We start from the raw sequence: 16,263 nt of genomic DNA, 5'->3' as shown, positions 1-16,263 counted from the left end.
GCCTTAAGCTTGTTTGCCACAACTCGCTACTAGTAGGTACTGAATAAATTTGTCCTGCAATAAGAGGGGAACATTATTTTGCTCTAGAAAATTGTTTTTCAGAGAAGGGGAGGCGACTTTAAAGTAACTTTCATTGCAAGAATGCGAGGGGGAAATTATTTTATTTTATTTGAGAAAAATAAGTCCATCACAGAAGCCCATCGAGGCAGTGGCCCGAGAGTAAGATGTGAGGAGAATTAGAGACAAATCACACCCGGAATTACCCTCTGGATAAATAATGTGTTATTTTATGTTTTATTTTAAACTAACAAGAGGAAGTATCTAAGTGTATGGACATAAGTACAAGTACCCCAGCGCGAAATACCCGAGAAGAAAAGTCTGTGACGTCCTCTCCCTTTATCTACAAATATCCTGTTGAGGCTTTGAATCTGCGGAGGTCAAGAGGTTTAATCATACAACATCCCATCCCATAGTTTCTGACACGATTTTTGCTTGAAAGATGCAGTGAGTGCAGGTAACCTGTATTTTTATTTTTTTAATAAGCGTTTTCCATTATCTTCGGTCTCGTCATGGGCAAACAGAGTCTTGGAAACATTAATTATATATTTTTTAAAGTTAATGAATTTCTCGTTAAATATGGTGAAAGATGTCAGTTAATTTCTCTTCAAAAGTCGCTCTGTTTTTCTTCCAACGTTAGTCAACCGTCCGAGATGCGTCCCGCCAGGCGAGAGGACAGACCTGTAGACGATGTCAGCACTATGTCCGGCCATAATAACATATTATATTTACCACAATTTAAAAAAAAAGTTTGCGGTGCGGTGCGGTGCGCATGCCCGGAGAGCACCGGCAGGGTCATGCAACATGCGAGTGTTGCCGCGCCGCGCGTGTTTGCTGTGCGTGTTCGCTCCGTGTTTGCGACAACTCACCTCGCCGCAAACGTCACGCGGCACAACAATGGCCGCTTGGCGGAGTCCCTTTGCCGCGCTGTCGGGATTTTGCGTGGCTTTAGCGAGAAATCAGTTTTGGTCCGGCTTCCCTCCCTTGACAAGCGCAGGTCTAAGTAACCAGCGGCAGAGAAAAATTGTGAGAGAGAGCGTGAGAGTGAGTGAACGAGAGAGAGAGAGAAATAAAAAATTTAAAGGGCGCCGTCAGTTTTTCAACGATTGTAAACTTCATGTTTCAACATACAGAAATGAGTTTATTGTATCTTCTGCCCATGTAAGGGAATATCTCTGTATCTCTCACATGATGATTGATGACGATGACGACGATGAGATGATCAATGAGTATAATGCTAAGGTGGACCGGCGTGAGAAGGGGTGCGTGTGATCACCGTGAGATGAGACCTCGAGTCTGAACAAGTGCGGCGAGCCACGAGAGAGACGTGATGGCGCTGCTCTCCACAAGTTGACTTCCACCACTGTCAGCAGCAGCTGCACGCTTTCCTTTGGACACGGCCTTATTTTTTGTGTACCCAGGGTGGCCATACTCTAGGGTGGACAAAAGAGCGCGCCGAGCCACATTTCAGCTTCATCTATAAAACTTCTCAAACTTCTTTCCAGCTGAGACCACTTCAATGAATAGGTGGACGGGACCGCGAAACGAGTCCCTTCATTTGCCGAGGGATTTGCTGGTTAGGTGTTGTGTAAGCATCTTCCAGTCTGACGTCGATAATAGACGAGCCGCTTTGAAAAGATGCTGAAATATGAGGTAAACACTGGCATTTACATCAACCTATGATAATAACATAGGTGCCCTCAATGTCAGGCGGAACATGCGCTACTTACCTGCAATTATATATATATTTATATAAGTTTATAATTATTTATAATTAAGTGAGATAGAAAGAAACGTTGGGTTATTTACAAAGTTTGTTGACTGGAGCCTAGAGCTGGTAATTGCTTAAAGATTAACAGAAGGAAAAAAAATGTGTTGGTTTTTGCTAAGTTCGACATCGGTTCACAACGGGGAATAATCCGCGACACTAAGAAAGCTTTTGATTAATCTACGCTGCAAGATCTTTCTTTGGCAGTACACATGCGCACTTGTCACACACACACACTCACAAACACACACGCACACACACAGACATACACGTACACACACACACACACACACACACACACACACACACACACACACACACACACACACACACACACACACGCACGCACGCACGCACGCACGCACACACACCATTACTGGATCCTGCATGTCCGTGTCCAGCGATTTGTCACGTAACAAGACAAAAAGTCTGAAAGCCAGTGGCAGAGTCGTCTGTCTGTTGACTCTCTCATTTCACGAGGCTAACAGAGGGCGCTTTTGTCGCAGTCACGGAGCCATGCGCACCAATCAGGATGCAAACAGAGGGAGGACGACGGCGACTCCGCTGCTCCCAACGGCCACGGGCTTGTGTGTGACGTTACGCTTCCGTTCCAGTGCTGGCGCAGCAGGAAGTGACGTACTACTGACAATCAACGTCTGCTGGATGACTACGTCATGTTTACTCCCTTCCCGACTGGCACGTAGGCTTTCCTTTATTATAAAAAAAATGAGCAAGTGTTACTTTTTGAAAAAATGCTTTAAGCCAGAATATTTAATTTCCGTTAACAAACTGAACAGTTAACTAGAAAGATGGGAGATCACTCACAAAACAAATAGGGACAGTACGCGCAAATCGAAACCAATCGGGTTCAAAGCTGTGGATAATGTAACAGAACAAAGACCGCCATTACATTTGCTGATCGTGTGATGTAAGACACAAATCACCTACACTGATGTAACATACTATCCCAAAGCCTGACTAACGCAAAATAAAATTATATACTAATATTAATTACTAACATTATCTACACTAAACACTGTTTACATTAAAATAACTGAAACAATCTTAAAAAATAAACATAGACACTACTTACTTCAGTAGACACTTCCTACACTAACAAGGACGGAGATGTAACAAAACAAACACTGACATTACTTACACTAAAAAGTACAGAGGTCACATTACAAAATAAATGTAGACTCCCTGATGTCCTGTTACACAACAAATATTAATACTACACTTTGTTGACACCATGATGCGCGGCCTGCAGGCTGCGGAGGTCAGAGGGCATCTGTCATGCGTGCAGACGTGCGGCAGACGCCATCGAACAGATGGATGCGCAGACTGACAAGCTGCGCAAGACGGAGGCTCGCCGGGAGGGCGACCTGTCAACCCTGCGCACGAGGATCAAAGCCCGCATGCCCAAGAACGCGTTAACTCTGCGCACTTCCCGTCACGCGCGCCGCGGTTACCTTCCCCTGGCATGGCGCCGGCGCGCACGGCCGATTGCCTCTCGTTATTTTGTCCGCGCGATTTCGGCGACCGTCGCCACCAATCGTCTCCGATCCGCCAGAAAATGCGACGAAGACATCTTATTCGATGTTACAGAGAACAACGAAAAAAAAAAAAAAATCCTAACGGAAGAAAAACCGCAGTTTTGTTTTGACCGCCCTCTCCCATTCCATTGCTCACTGGGTCAAAGGTCGTCTGGCGTCAGCCATCGGCAGTCAGCTTTGTGTGACACGACAGGACAATCAGTGGGCCAAGGACCAGGGGCTTGCTTCCCTAAAAATTGTCGACATTTTTTATATTATACTTTATGTGCCTAATGGGAAATCATCTACATTTTTGACATTGTATTTTCATATTTATCTTGAAAAAATATTGCACGTGTTTTGTTTTTTTAAAATCGAATTTGTCTACATGTTACTCTTCAATCTTTTCCACATTGTCTATCTTAATATTTGATATCGTTCTATAGTAGACATTGATATTAATGTCTATAATATTGTATTGACATATCTTAACATTTAATATTGTAGTCATAATTATATTTTCACATTTTGTCACGTTTAGTCTAGTCCATAGATATAAAACTTTATATATATATATGTATACGCACTAAATATTATTTTCTGATATGTCCACAAATGTAATATTTCTACACTTGTCTAATGTTATTTACATATTTGTCTTCATGATGGGAATCAGTGGGAAGATACCCTGACTAAACGCTTCACTGTGTTTGTGTGTGTGTACGCGCGCACCACAAGAGTACTCAGCTACCCCTAAAGCGTCTTTCTCTCTGGAAGCGGGTGTCTGGCACTCCCTCCTGTCCCCTACCCCTCCCTCGTGCAGTTACGGGTACAGACGCAGCCTGTCGGTGTGTTGCCGTTCAGCGGAAGTCCACCTGTGCAAACGCGTGCGTAAGATGGAAAAAGCGTGTCGCCTGCGTTCGGCATCATTGGCTTCGGCCACGTGAACAATTCGTCCTGTCGTCTGCTGAGAAAATCTCAGAATAGCCTTTTCACCCCCTGACTTTTAAACTGTCGCCGTTTTCTTTTAAAATAAGTAAGTGCGAGCTCATGCTTGTGTGCGTGCGTGCGCGCGTGTGTCTGTTATAAGGGGGATAACTATTTTAATATTTTGTAATATGCAATAATTTTTGTTCTGGTCAGTCTACCAGCTTATTTTACATTAAACATTTTTTAAGCCGGGTGCTCATTATATGTTTATTGGTATACTGCACTAAAACCAATAGAATTGTCTGGATAAATTACTGATAATGAAAGGTTAATGACAGTCGTAATCGCCGAAAAGGACAGACACTAAGCACAATCAGTCAGAATTGAATGACAGCAATGTTTCAAGTGTGATTTTGCAAGAATGAAAGGTGTGATCTCTGAGTACACCGCATTGCACAGACATTGGAAGTAAAAAAAAATCGTTTAATTTCCGTTTGAACAGATACAAGCACGAGGCGGAGTACTGTAATTAGCAGTTAAGGATAACTGGTTTTTCCCTTGTAAACTCCACTGGTAGTATATTATTTTAATGGCTGCACAAGACTGCGCTTGATTTCTTCCGCTGTGGTAAATTCCACTTTGGAAATGTGTAGGACAGGATAACTCGGGATAGACCGGAAACTGGGTCCGCGGTTTATGATGTCAGTCCCTGGTTTTATTGCCCAACAATCAAGTTTCTTAATTTATACAGCAGACCCTGAATGATTAAGGGGTGGAATCAGGATTTTCATTTTCCTCTTCAGGCGAGTGAAAACCTGTGTTGCCACCCGTTTCGAATTCATTTCAGCAACACCCACAACTTAAAAAAAAATAAAATAAAGTGTTGATGACATGACAACGACTGAGAGTTGGGCGACGACTTTTAAGTCTCGTTTTATAAGGCTAGGTGTCGTGTGGCGCAAGGGGAGCCTACTCTAGCGCCCGATTCCTACTTCTGTCAAGATGGAAGGCAAGAACAAAGGAGCACATGGACGTGCTGTCCTCGCCCAGAAAGATTACCAGACCGGAGCTGCTTGTCCTCCTAAGTGCGGAGCTTTAGTCCTCAAGTCAGTGACTTCACATTTCTTGCCGCGCGGCATACGCTGGCGGATTACCGCGCCGTGTGTGCCGGTCGACTGGCGACGACAAAACAAAGGCTGACAGAAGAAAGGCATGGCGGGATCGCTCAGGCGTGAACTTGAAGCGAAGCACGCGGCTGTAGCCACCGCGCATGGCTGGTCTGAAAAAACTCCTCGCGTTACACAACTCGCGGTGAAGAAAAAACAACAGAAAATAAAAAGCAGTTGCAAAAGCCTTCGTGTGTTCGTTCATCTGCCGTGGATGAGGCCCCGCGCCGGACCTATCTTTTTTTTATAAGGCAACAAGGTGAAAGGGATCTTTTCTTTTAAAGCTTCGGCAAAGTCCTTGGTGCCAATAATAAGAAAAAAAAATCTGACCTAAAAGTCAAGCAAACAAACAGACTACTTGATATGTCGGGTTTCACTTCTGTGCATGAAATGTTTTCAAGGTAACTGAGAAGTTAGGTTTGTCAAATGCTCCAGGATATGGTAGAACTTGCTAATCAGAATGACTAAGGGACGTGATCATGAGAAAGAAAAGGGGAGATAATTCGTGAAGTTGATGCGTGTAAGTTCTCAGTCCACAAGAGTTGACGAAAAGATAAAAATCACTAAGATGTGAATTGATGATAAGATTACTAACATTAAAGACTGTATACAACATATCGTCTTTGCTAACATCATTTTCCGAGTGACGAGTGCCGTACACGGTTCATTTATCAAGTCACGTGCAACGAATTCAGCACCAAAGGGACGTCACTTAGTCGATGGTTCGTAATCAACAGTTTCTTTCTTCTGACTTTAAGAATATGAAAGTAGAGACACACTGTGTCTAGAAAATAACTTATAAACACTGTTTACACAATCTTAAAGGTCTGTATATGAATCTTCTAACTCCGTCCGTATCGTAACGCCACGTTACCCCGGTTACTGTGCAAACACGTCACTGCAACGTGCTATAGACCCGAGTCTTGCAGCGACACGCAGGGCGCACAACTCGTCACGTCATACAATACGCAGGGCGCACAACTCGTCACGCAATACAATACGCAGGGCGCACAACTCGTCACGCAGTACAATACGCAGGGCGCACAACTCGTCACGCAATACAATACGCAGGGCGCACAACTCGTCACGTCATACAATACGCAGGGCGCACAACTCCTCAAGTGGAAAGCATGGCACCCGCCAGGAGCCGCACGAGGTATCAGAAGGGAGGGAGGAGGCGGGGTGCGGGGAGAGGGTGACGTGGTAGGTGGGCGAGTAATGATGGGGTCGCGTTCTTCCGTGGCACCGATCAGGCAATTATCTCATAGGCCGCTGGCGGCGCTGAGGCCAGACGGAGCCCCTTGTAAATTCGCCGCACTGGAGCATAAAATCCGCTTCCCCTCCACCCCTCATCCCAACTCCTTCTTTCTTTCTTGGCGCAAGCTTCTCGTCGGGAGAGCACACGACAATGGTGGCTGCTAACGGGGTAGACCTCTTCGTTGTCCTCACACTGATCGTCGGGGTCGTTAGTGGTCAATCTCTTCTCCTCCTCTTCCTTTGATGTCGCTCTGTCGGCGACTACATTCAAATGAAACGAATTTGCAGCGTGTCTTCTCTTTTTAAAATCACTTTCGGCAACACCAACAGCGGTTAGAAACGGCGAACAGTAACTGACCAGTGAGAGGCTCTGAGAGTTTCAAACAGTACGCGATCGAGTCCCGAGAAAGCACAGTATATGATAACACTGTTTTCACGAATCTATGCTGATATGTGTTTTGTTTTTTTATTTCTACTGAGACTACAGTTTGTTAATTATTGTTTATCCACGGTAAGTGGGTGGACTTTGGGATTAAAACCTAGCATTCCATCTGTCCTTGTCCATCATGCCACTCTTCATGGGTCGTGGTCATCGCTAAAGCCAGAAGTGTGTCCGCTACTTGGAGAGAGCGGGATAGTGGGGAAGGAGGTGCGGTGGGTGGTGGTAGGGGGAGAAGAGAGTCCCGAAGGGAAGGGAGAAAACTCTAAAGAGGTTCACCGGCCAAGAGAGTGGCGGCGCCTGGGGCTGCAGGGAGGTGGAGGGACCAGGGGACGAGGGGCTGGGAAATCAAGTGACGCTAAGCCGACATGCGGGACAGACCAATTTGTCTCCTCTTACCTGGCGACAGACCCCCGCGATATGCTTTGCTTGTTAGGGGCTGACAACTCCTCCACGCCAGTGACCACGCACGTGCGACGACAGGCGGACATGAGTGACAGAACATCTACTGACGATGCTGCTCGTGGTCGTGAAGACGGCCGACGATGATGCAAAGAAAAATGAAGATAATGGAGGACCTCTAGTTGGCCTGCGCTTGCAACTTGATTAAAGTTTTCTATTTTTGTTATCAATGAACCTCGCTTAAAATTTTAAAAGATTTACTTGCTAAATATAGAATCACAGCGTAAAGTAAGATTATCAGTGATGAAACAGAGAACAAATTAGGTAAATAAGTATGAAAATAATGAGAACAAAGAAATATGAAAAACTGCTTGTATAATTATATCAAAGACGCATATCAAATGCGAATTTTTAAATATACTTTTTATGAGATTGAACTTATTTTAAATATATATATAGAGAGAGAGCCAACTTAGTGTTATGACTGTTTCTGTGGCGAAAAACAACGACTAAAATCTACATTTCGCAGTTAAGACCACTCGGTGTGTAAAAAACGGTTTTGTATGAGAAACCGTCCGTCACTATATCATTCACTTTTATTTATTTATTTATTTATTTATTTATTTATTTTTTTTTTTTGAAAACCCCGGAGAAATAGGGTGGAGAGTGTATGGTTTTGCTCGTTACACTTTTGTGACGCACGAAGACTGTTATCTGGAGAAATATCTTGGCGGAAAAGTCCCACAATTCTTTGTAAAAGTCTGTTTCTCGCACCAGAAGCCAATGATGCTGATCCCCTAACAAATGTGGTCTTGACTGAGACTCATTAAGCTGGAATCAGTTGTCTCCCCCTGTCATGTCTGGGACTTACTCTTTTAGGACTTGACACTTCTCTGCGGGGCCACCTTGGTATCTGGCCATCGGGCCATCGGGCCATCTGGAGACCGCGAGTGTAGGTTTTTGGTTTCACCACCCACAGTCCCACAGCCTGCTGTCCACGCTGATAGCCATCACAGACTAACATCCCAGCAAGGCTTTTTCACGGGGTAGTCGCAAAAGCCAGGCCAGGTGACTACACAACAAACCTGGTGATAATACAAAGACATAATGGCGTTCACTGACCAAATTTATTGTGTAAAGGTAAACTGTTTAAAATAAAATGAAATAATTTGAAACCAGCCTTTCCTTTGCAGGCAGCCGCCATTTTATTTGTACTTTGTGTTAGAATGTTGCGGACTGCTGCTCTCTAACACTGTTGTACCCGATAAATGAAATTTCAATCAAACTAACCTCGGGTGAATTAAAAATAAAACCAAGTGCACGTCACACCTCGGCAGACGGCCCAAAGACGTTCGTAGTTTGCCCACCCCTGCTGTAGAGATTCAAAGAAACCAATAATAGTTTATGTAAACTTTCTATTAACCAATATAAGAAAGGCCAGGGGTGATGGCGGCTGCAACCGGTGGCGACACCAAGCGGCGGCCATTTGCATGACGTCACAAGACAGACCGCGTCGAAAGGCGCCGCTCTTTGCCCTCCGACAAGGGCCCACCCAGCTTGTTCCGGGTGGCAAAGGGACAGAAAAGAGACTCGTAGAGCAGAAGGGATCCTGTGTTTGTGATACTGTCATCAGCTATTATCGTCGTTTCCTTTTTTACCAAAAGTAAAAGGTCCGTACCACGGGAGCGAAACGTCCCACAAAGCCTCGCGTCGACTCGGGCTGCCAAGCCCAGAGCGAGGCTTGATGTCCTCCGGTGATAAAGTCCGGCTGAAATGGCAGATGATTAACCCTTTTGAAACAGCCCGCAGCTGATTGACCCTTTTGATGCCGCCTGCTACTGGAATTCGCGACTTACAAACCGACGATCAGAGTTCGACACAGAAAGGGGTGGGAGTGGGAGGAGTGGCGTTAGTTAGGGGTGGGGGTGGCGTGGGGTGCCCGCGTCTTGGGTAGTCTCGTGTGACCGCTGGTCACTCCATCCACTATGTCTGTGGTCCTAGCTCATCGACAACGAATCTCTGAACACGGGTTCAGGTCGGTCACCATAAACATGCGCAGACCTCGGATATTGTGAACATTTGTTTTACAGTTCAATGATAATAATGTGAACTTATAACGGGCAGCATCACGACCAAGGTAGATCGCAATCTCTGCGTAATTATGATCCATGTAATTAGGGTAAATTATAAAAAATGTAGTCATGTTATTGTAAACTCTCACAGGTCTACAGTTCTCTTTCTGTATAAATCTAAGTAAACCAACAGCTTACAGTTTATTTTTCGCCGCTGACAGCAGAGGGCAATAAACTCTCGGTCACCACTCACTCCTGTCAGCAGGAGGGAGGGACAAAGGATGAAAAGCTGCAGCCCGGTCACAGGTCCCCCCGTGTCACAAGACCCCATCCCACCCGCCCTCCCCCACCCCACACTCTCAGTGTCGAGTATACCCCTGACCAATACATTACAGACTTGGGTACCAAGTCAACAAACCCTCGGATCTTTCACATATAAGCGGGTGGGAGTTTGAGGTGGGGTAGGTGGGGGAGATGTTTACGCATGAGGTCAGCAGCAACTGAACTCGCCAGACCCACGGGAGTTAATCTCACAAGTATGCGGTCAAGCCCAATGACCATCGCGTGTCTCCTCCACAAGCAAAGTCCTCCTGTTGGGAGGGAACGAGCTTACCACACACGCGCCGTCAAGCCCATAATACTCTGACTACCGCTTGAATCGTCGCCTCGTGATTAGCTCAAGTCCTTAACCTTTGACCTGAGTGTTCACGGGTGGCGTGTCTCACGTTCCTCTGCCTGCACACCTGCGCAAGAAACATCGATTAGGTAACGACCCTCGGGTAGATCGGGTAGGGGTGGCTCGTCAGATTGGGTTTCTTTAGTAGCGAAAAATTAAAAGTGCATTGTCAGAAAAAAAAAGAGTGTCAGGTGGTTGACAGGTTGTTGTCTGGGTGTACCATCGCACCACCCAGGAGTGTACCCAGCCAGCAGGCTCCTCGCTGTGGTCGTTGACAGCAAGATGTCGGGGCGGGGCGAGGGAGAAAGTCGGCGGCCCAAGAATTCGTCACGGATTTCCCATGGATCAGAACCATGTCACGGAGGTTTGCATGTCCCGGAGAAGTTAAACCCGTGTTGACGCCTGCACATCGCCCCATTCCAGCCGCTCGCAACTGGCGGAGGGTCATCCATATTTCTGTGTTTGTCCACAATCTGAACAAACGGGCGGTTTGTCTGGCCACACAGAGAACACGAGGGCAGTTCCTTTCCCACTGCCAAGAGCAAACTGAGAGAAGTTCCTTTTATGGTGGAATTAATCTGTCAGAATCCTCAATATCAACAAGCTTGGCAAGTGCAGGGTCAGCCTATGTGCCTGTGCCTTTTGGCTAGGCGACTCTGGGAATCTCTTTGGAAATTCCTTGCGAATGGCCAGGTTTTTGTAAAAAAAATTCTGGAACGCTGAGAGATTTTCGGATTGTAAAATAAATTAATAATTGCTCTTAAAATATTTTGGTTTTTTTAAATAAAGAATGAACTACATAGGCACATCCTTAATAAGAATATTTAATTATTCTACATTTATTTTTGAAACTTAAAGCGTAAAACTGAAACAAACAAACAAACAGACACGCACACGCACGTTCATTGACATACTAGGTTATAGAGTGAAAGAATGTTGAAATGTAATGGCTTTCATTGAATCCTCTCCGTTATATCTGTCACATAAGTCATCTACATATCAATTATGTAGTGGTTTTTTTTTTTAAATTGTCTGTACTGCTTAGTTTGATGTTTTTGCACTTAATGCTTTTTTAAAAAATAAGTTTTCGCTGTTTTTCACTGAAAGTAGTGAGATGTCAGACAACTGCTGATTTTTTCTTAAATGTTGTGAACCACGAAAGGAATTAGACAAAATACTGTTGACAAATGAGACAAATAAGGTTGACAAATGAGGGCGGGGTGCATGCCAAGCCTGCAGACGGAGGGCTGACAACTGCTGAGGAGGAAACGAAGAAGTGAGAGCTGAGAAAACCATACAACATCAGGCTCTGGCCACACAAGTGCCGGGCTGCCAAACACACTGAAGTAGACTTGCCCCGAGTCTGGCACACACAGACCCCACAGCGCCGCCATTGTGCCCCCTGCGTGTCTGGCGTGCTTGGCTACACGCATGCGCAGACCTTGTCAGGAAGTCGCCTGCGCCATGGCGAGAGGGCTGACAATGACCGCCCCTGTTATTCGCGTTGCGTAGCTTTGGAGGCAAATCAAGACTCCGAGGATACCTGGCTGCCTCGGTGACAAGGGGATGGGGAGTGGGCTGGGGGCGGGCAGGGGGAGGGCGGCCGACGAGAGCAACAGCGGCGCCGGCGGCAAATCTCTAGGGATGGATGGCCGGATGCTTTTTGTGGGAAGGGAATGCGATGTCTTGTGGCTGCTTCAAAACCTATCGTCTTCATGGTGTTGAAAAAAAAAATCATACAATGTCTTTTTTTTGAAAAGCCACAACCGACAGACAACTAATGTTACAGGTAGAATATTTGTGTGATAGTCATACTCTTTCTTTCTTCATGTCATTGCCTACAGCTCTTTCTTTCTCATACCTCTGTGATCAACTTTAATCAATTTGAAATTAATTTGATTATTATATAAACAATTTCAGTTTTGAGTTTGAGAACCCCATACACACCACAAACTTGAGGAAACAAAAGGCGGAATGGCACTTCAAAGGACAATTGAAAATGTCAGAGGCATTGTACATGATTTATCTACATCAGGTTCGATGACCGTGTGGAATTGCCAGGTGTATATAACCAAGCCATGGATGGAATATCTTCTCAGTACAAACTGCCAACAATGGTCAACAATAAGCTAGCTGCAACTATTTTACAGACAGAAAGAACTGGGTTGACAACAAATGAGTGCCGTTCGCCATCCTTCACAATGTCAAATGTTTTGCACATTCTTTGGCCAAAGTATTACACTGACAGGTTTGGCACCTGTAGACAGACTCGGCTTAAAATCCCATTTACGTGGCCAGGTGGACAGGACGCCCAGTGGACGAGGTTTGTGAGTCGTTTGCTCGTGTTGTGGTCAACAGACAGAGCGCCTCAACATTCCGGAGGAATTTGCAGAGATTCGCCCCTGAGATTAAATAAAGCTGTGCAAGCAGGACCCCGATCTGCTGGAAGAGGTAGCTTGCCACAGCGAGGCTGAGTCTGATACGGGGCCATGACAACAAGAAATAAAGGAAAATGCGGAGGGCAAAATAGGATTAAAAAAAAATAAGCAACGAAGGAAGGAAGGAAGGAAGGGAGGGAGGAAGGAAGGAAGGAAGGAAGGAAGGAAGGAAGGAAGGAACTATAACTTTCTCCACCAACATCGATCTCTATCGGCATCAGGGACAGTGGACGAGGCGAATATATGTTAAAGAAATAGTTTCCCTTCCTCGTGTTAACACGGCCAAGAGAGGAACATGTCTAAAGTCCTTGTCCATGCATCAACAGTCCCAGAATGCATCTGATGGAGGGCGGTCATTAATTAAAGGTCAGGGAATCGTTTGGTGACAGTACTGCCAGTGGGTAGTTCTTGGGCTAACCTCGGGTCAAAGTCAGCAGCAGCTGGCCCTGAAGCTTTCTGAGACCCCAGAGGTTACATGGTGGCCTGCCTGCATCCACAGGGTGAAGTGGTCAGCCAGACCCCATAGCAGTGACCGCCAGGGTCAAGGAAACCTCCACCCGTTGCAAGACGTGATCAGTACCCCACCAACTTCCTAACCTCTCCCCAGGCCCTCCTCCCTACCCCCTACCGTCTTCTCTCCCACCTCTCATTAGGCAGGTCGTGAGGTCGAATCCCACAGTTGCTCCTATTCTCACGACGCTGCGTGAAGCACGTGCACCTGCACGTGCGGTGTCCATTCAATACAAAAGAAGAGATATGTCGGTGAGGGGCAAGTAACTGATGCTGATGTGGACAATCACGGTATGGTTTAGTTGACGGATCAGAAGAACTTCTCTGTGTGTGTGTGCGCGCGCGCGCTCGCATGTGTACGGACCCCCTCCCCCTTATTTGTACATTTATTCACGTGCGTCAACGCATCCCCGCATGTCAGGGAGAGCCGGGTGGACTACGACCAGCTGGGTGTGGTCTGTTCTTTGGAAAACTTCTAGTCTCCCATGTTAGAATCGTTCAAACAACATGACATCCATGTTCGCCAGGTCACAACGTCAGCCAGACGAAGACTCGCATCACGTGAGGTTTGCCGACAAAGGGCGCGTGCATGTGGAAACGTTTTGTCATGCTTGAGTGACTTCAGATCCGAAGACGACGAACAACTTCGCCACCTTCTAGTCCACTAGTCCACTACGAGTACTTGAATCCTTTGAAAAGGAATTTCACCCACGGCGTGGTGCCCTCAAACCTAACCGTAGTTATTCCTCATTAATTTCCTAAAATCATTAAACGTACTAAAACTTCCAAAATGTAAAGTTCAAAGTCTTTTGTTCATGGAAGCTCCATCCCATTCAGAAAGAGGCTTTCCTTGTGTTCAAAACCCCATACTAAATATTTATTTAATTTTGCTGCTTAATTTGGTTGACCTGCGCTTAAGAATGGACTTCTTCTACCCAGGAGGAGGGTGGAAATGTACCCTGAAAAGCCATCCCGGCTGAACTCCAGGCTGAACTGAAGTATAATGGACGGGTGGTGCCATATGGCGGTGTCCATTCACCCCGGTGCCGGGACCTTCTCAAGCTGACAAGCTACTGCTGTCCCAACCACATCATCCTGTCCCTTCTTTTCTTCCCGGACTTGTCAGGCTGGCGGTGACCATACGGGTGGACATTGGCCACAGACCGGGTACAAGTGTCCACCATTGTCAGGACTTTTTCATCCCCTTGCCTGCCCCTCCTCGGGTCTGGGTGTCGTGTTAGTGATGCCAATGCAAGCAGTTGTTGGCGGCAGGGTGGTCGAGCTTCGCCATGTCTCGCAAGCTTCGAGCGAACTGCGAGAGGATCCGCGGTCCTGCTTCTGACCAGAGTTCTTCACGCGCACCTCGCCAGCTTCCTGTACCTGTGAGCTACCGCGCCTGCCACATTGTGCAATTATCTCCCCCTACTCTGACATCCCAACGGTTTAGCGACGTCCTGCATACCAATGATGGCCGTACATGGCTCGCCGAGACTTGCCACATTCTTGACAGGAGGTGTTTGTAAACCGAGACATTCCACTCCACATCATTTTCGCGCCTGAGGCTGACAGGACACTGAAGAGGTTATCAGCCACTGACACTGTGGCACAGGAAAGGTCATCAGCCACTGACATTACCTATTATTATTAATATTATTAACGATGCTTAGTGTGGGTACGCATGGTTGAATAATAATGTCTTTTCCCATCATCCACCTTTCCACTCGGGGTTGAGGTCAAACGACTTCCCAGCAGCTGCAGGTGTCCGTCCGCCGGTGTTTCCTTAGTTACAAGGTGAGTAGCCAGGTAAAACAGCAGAGCTCACACAAAGGTCGCTAACTCCCTCCAACTTGGTTGGTAAATTAATGTCAGGTCTCGTGGAGCTGATGGTCTAATCCCACCTTAAACATCCCCGCTCGGGCTGCGCTCGTCACTGCTTCAGACCTCACTTCTCCTTCTCTCTCTCTACTCTTTCCCCTTCTCTCCCCTTCCTGACTCGCAGTTCTCTCCCCTCTCATGTTTTTATTGAAATTAATGTGTTATTAATTGTTATTTTATTATGTTTTATTGGACTAATAAGTCTAGTTATGATAGGTGTGTGTGTGTAAGTGTGATCTCATTCAAACACACGAGCATGCGCGCACACACACACACGACCTCTGTACCTGTCACACCTACCCGGTGCACCCGACCTTCGTCGCTGGATGATAAAACTGTCACAAAGGAGAGCGCCATGCACAAGTCTCGTTTCCCGAGATTTATTGGCACTCGCCAGGAGAAATCCTCCCTGAAGACCACATCAAGGTGAGATTACTGTGCACCAACAAAGAAGTCAGTGGCCCAGCAGACGCGCACCCCGGGGAACTAGACAAACTGACAGACACCTAAACACATCACACAGGACATCTTCATACGCCGGTCACCAGGCTACCGGGGACTGTTGGTAGAGTGTGTGTCCGGGACCTGCTGGCCTTGTAATCACACCGCTGATGTGGTGAATGTGCAGGAGGGAGAGGTCTCCCTGAAGATTCCTCCAGTGCTTCTGTCAGAGTAAGAATATTTTAGACACCTGGCTTTTACACTCACTTACTTTCCTATTGGTTTGCTTTATTTGTTTATTTTTGCTTTGTTTATATTTTTGACAGGTGTTGCTATTTGCGTGCATGATGATCGTGGTCATGTAAACAATCATGTCAAACACTCACAAACACTAGAAGATTGATTGCTCAACGGTCATTTAACATCACACCTGTAATTAGCGAGGAAGAGAGAGATGGAGAGTGTTATGACGTCAACAATGACAACAACAACAACGAAAATAACAACAACGAAAACAACAACACTGACAACAACGACAATGGTCATGTTAAATTCAGTGAAAACAATCAGACAAATGTCCATCTTGAAACTGTGTCTGTGTGGCAGTGGGACACGTTGGCCAGTTGGTCTCCTTAGTAACATCTGGAAGTCCACCGGAGGATGAGAAGTGTGTGAAGGGAGAGAGACAGACAGACAT

This window comes from Pomacea canaliculata, linkage group LG6 (assembly GCF_003073045.1).
Source record: "Pomacea canaliculata isolate SZHN2017 linkage group LG6, ASM307304v1, whole genome shotgun sequence".
NCBI lineage: Eukaryota > Metazoa > Mollusca > Gastropoda > Architaenioglossa > Ampullariidae > Pomacea > Pomacea canaliculata.
This window is presented reverse-complemented; position numbering follows the sequence as displayed.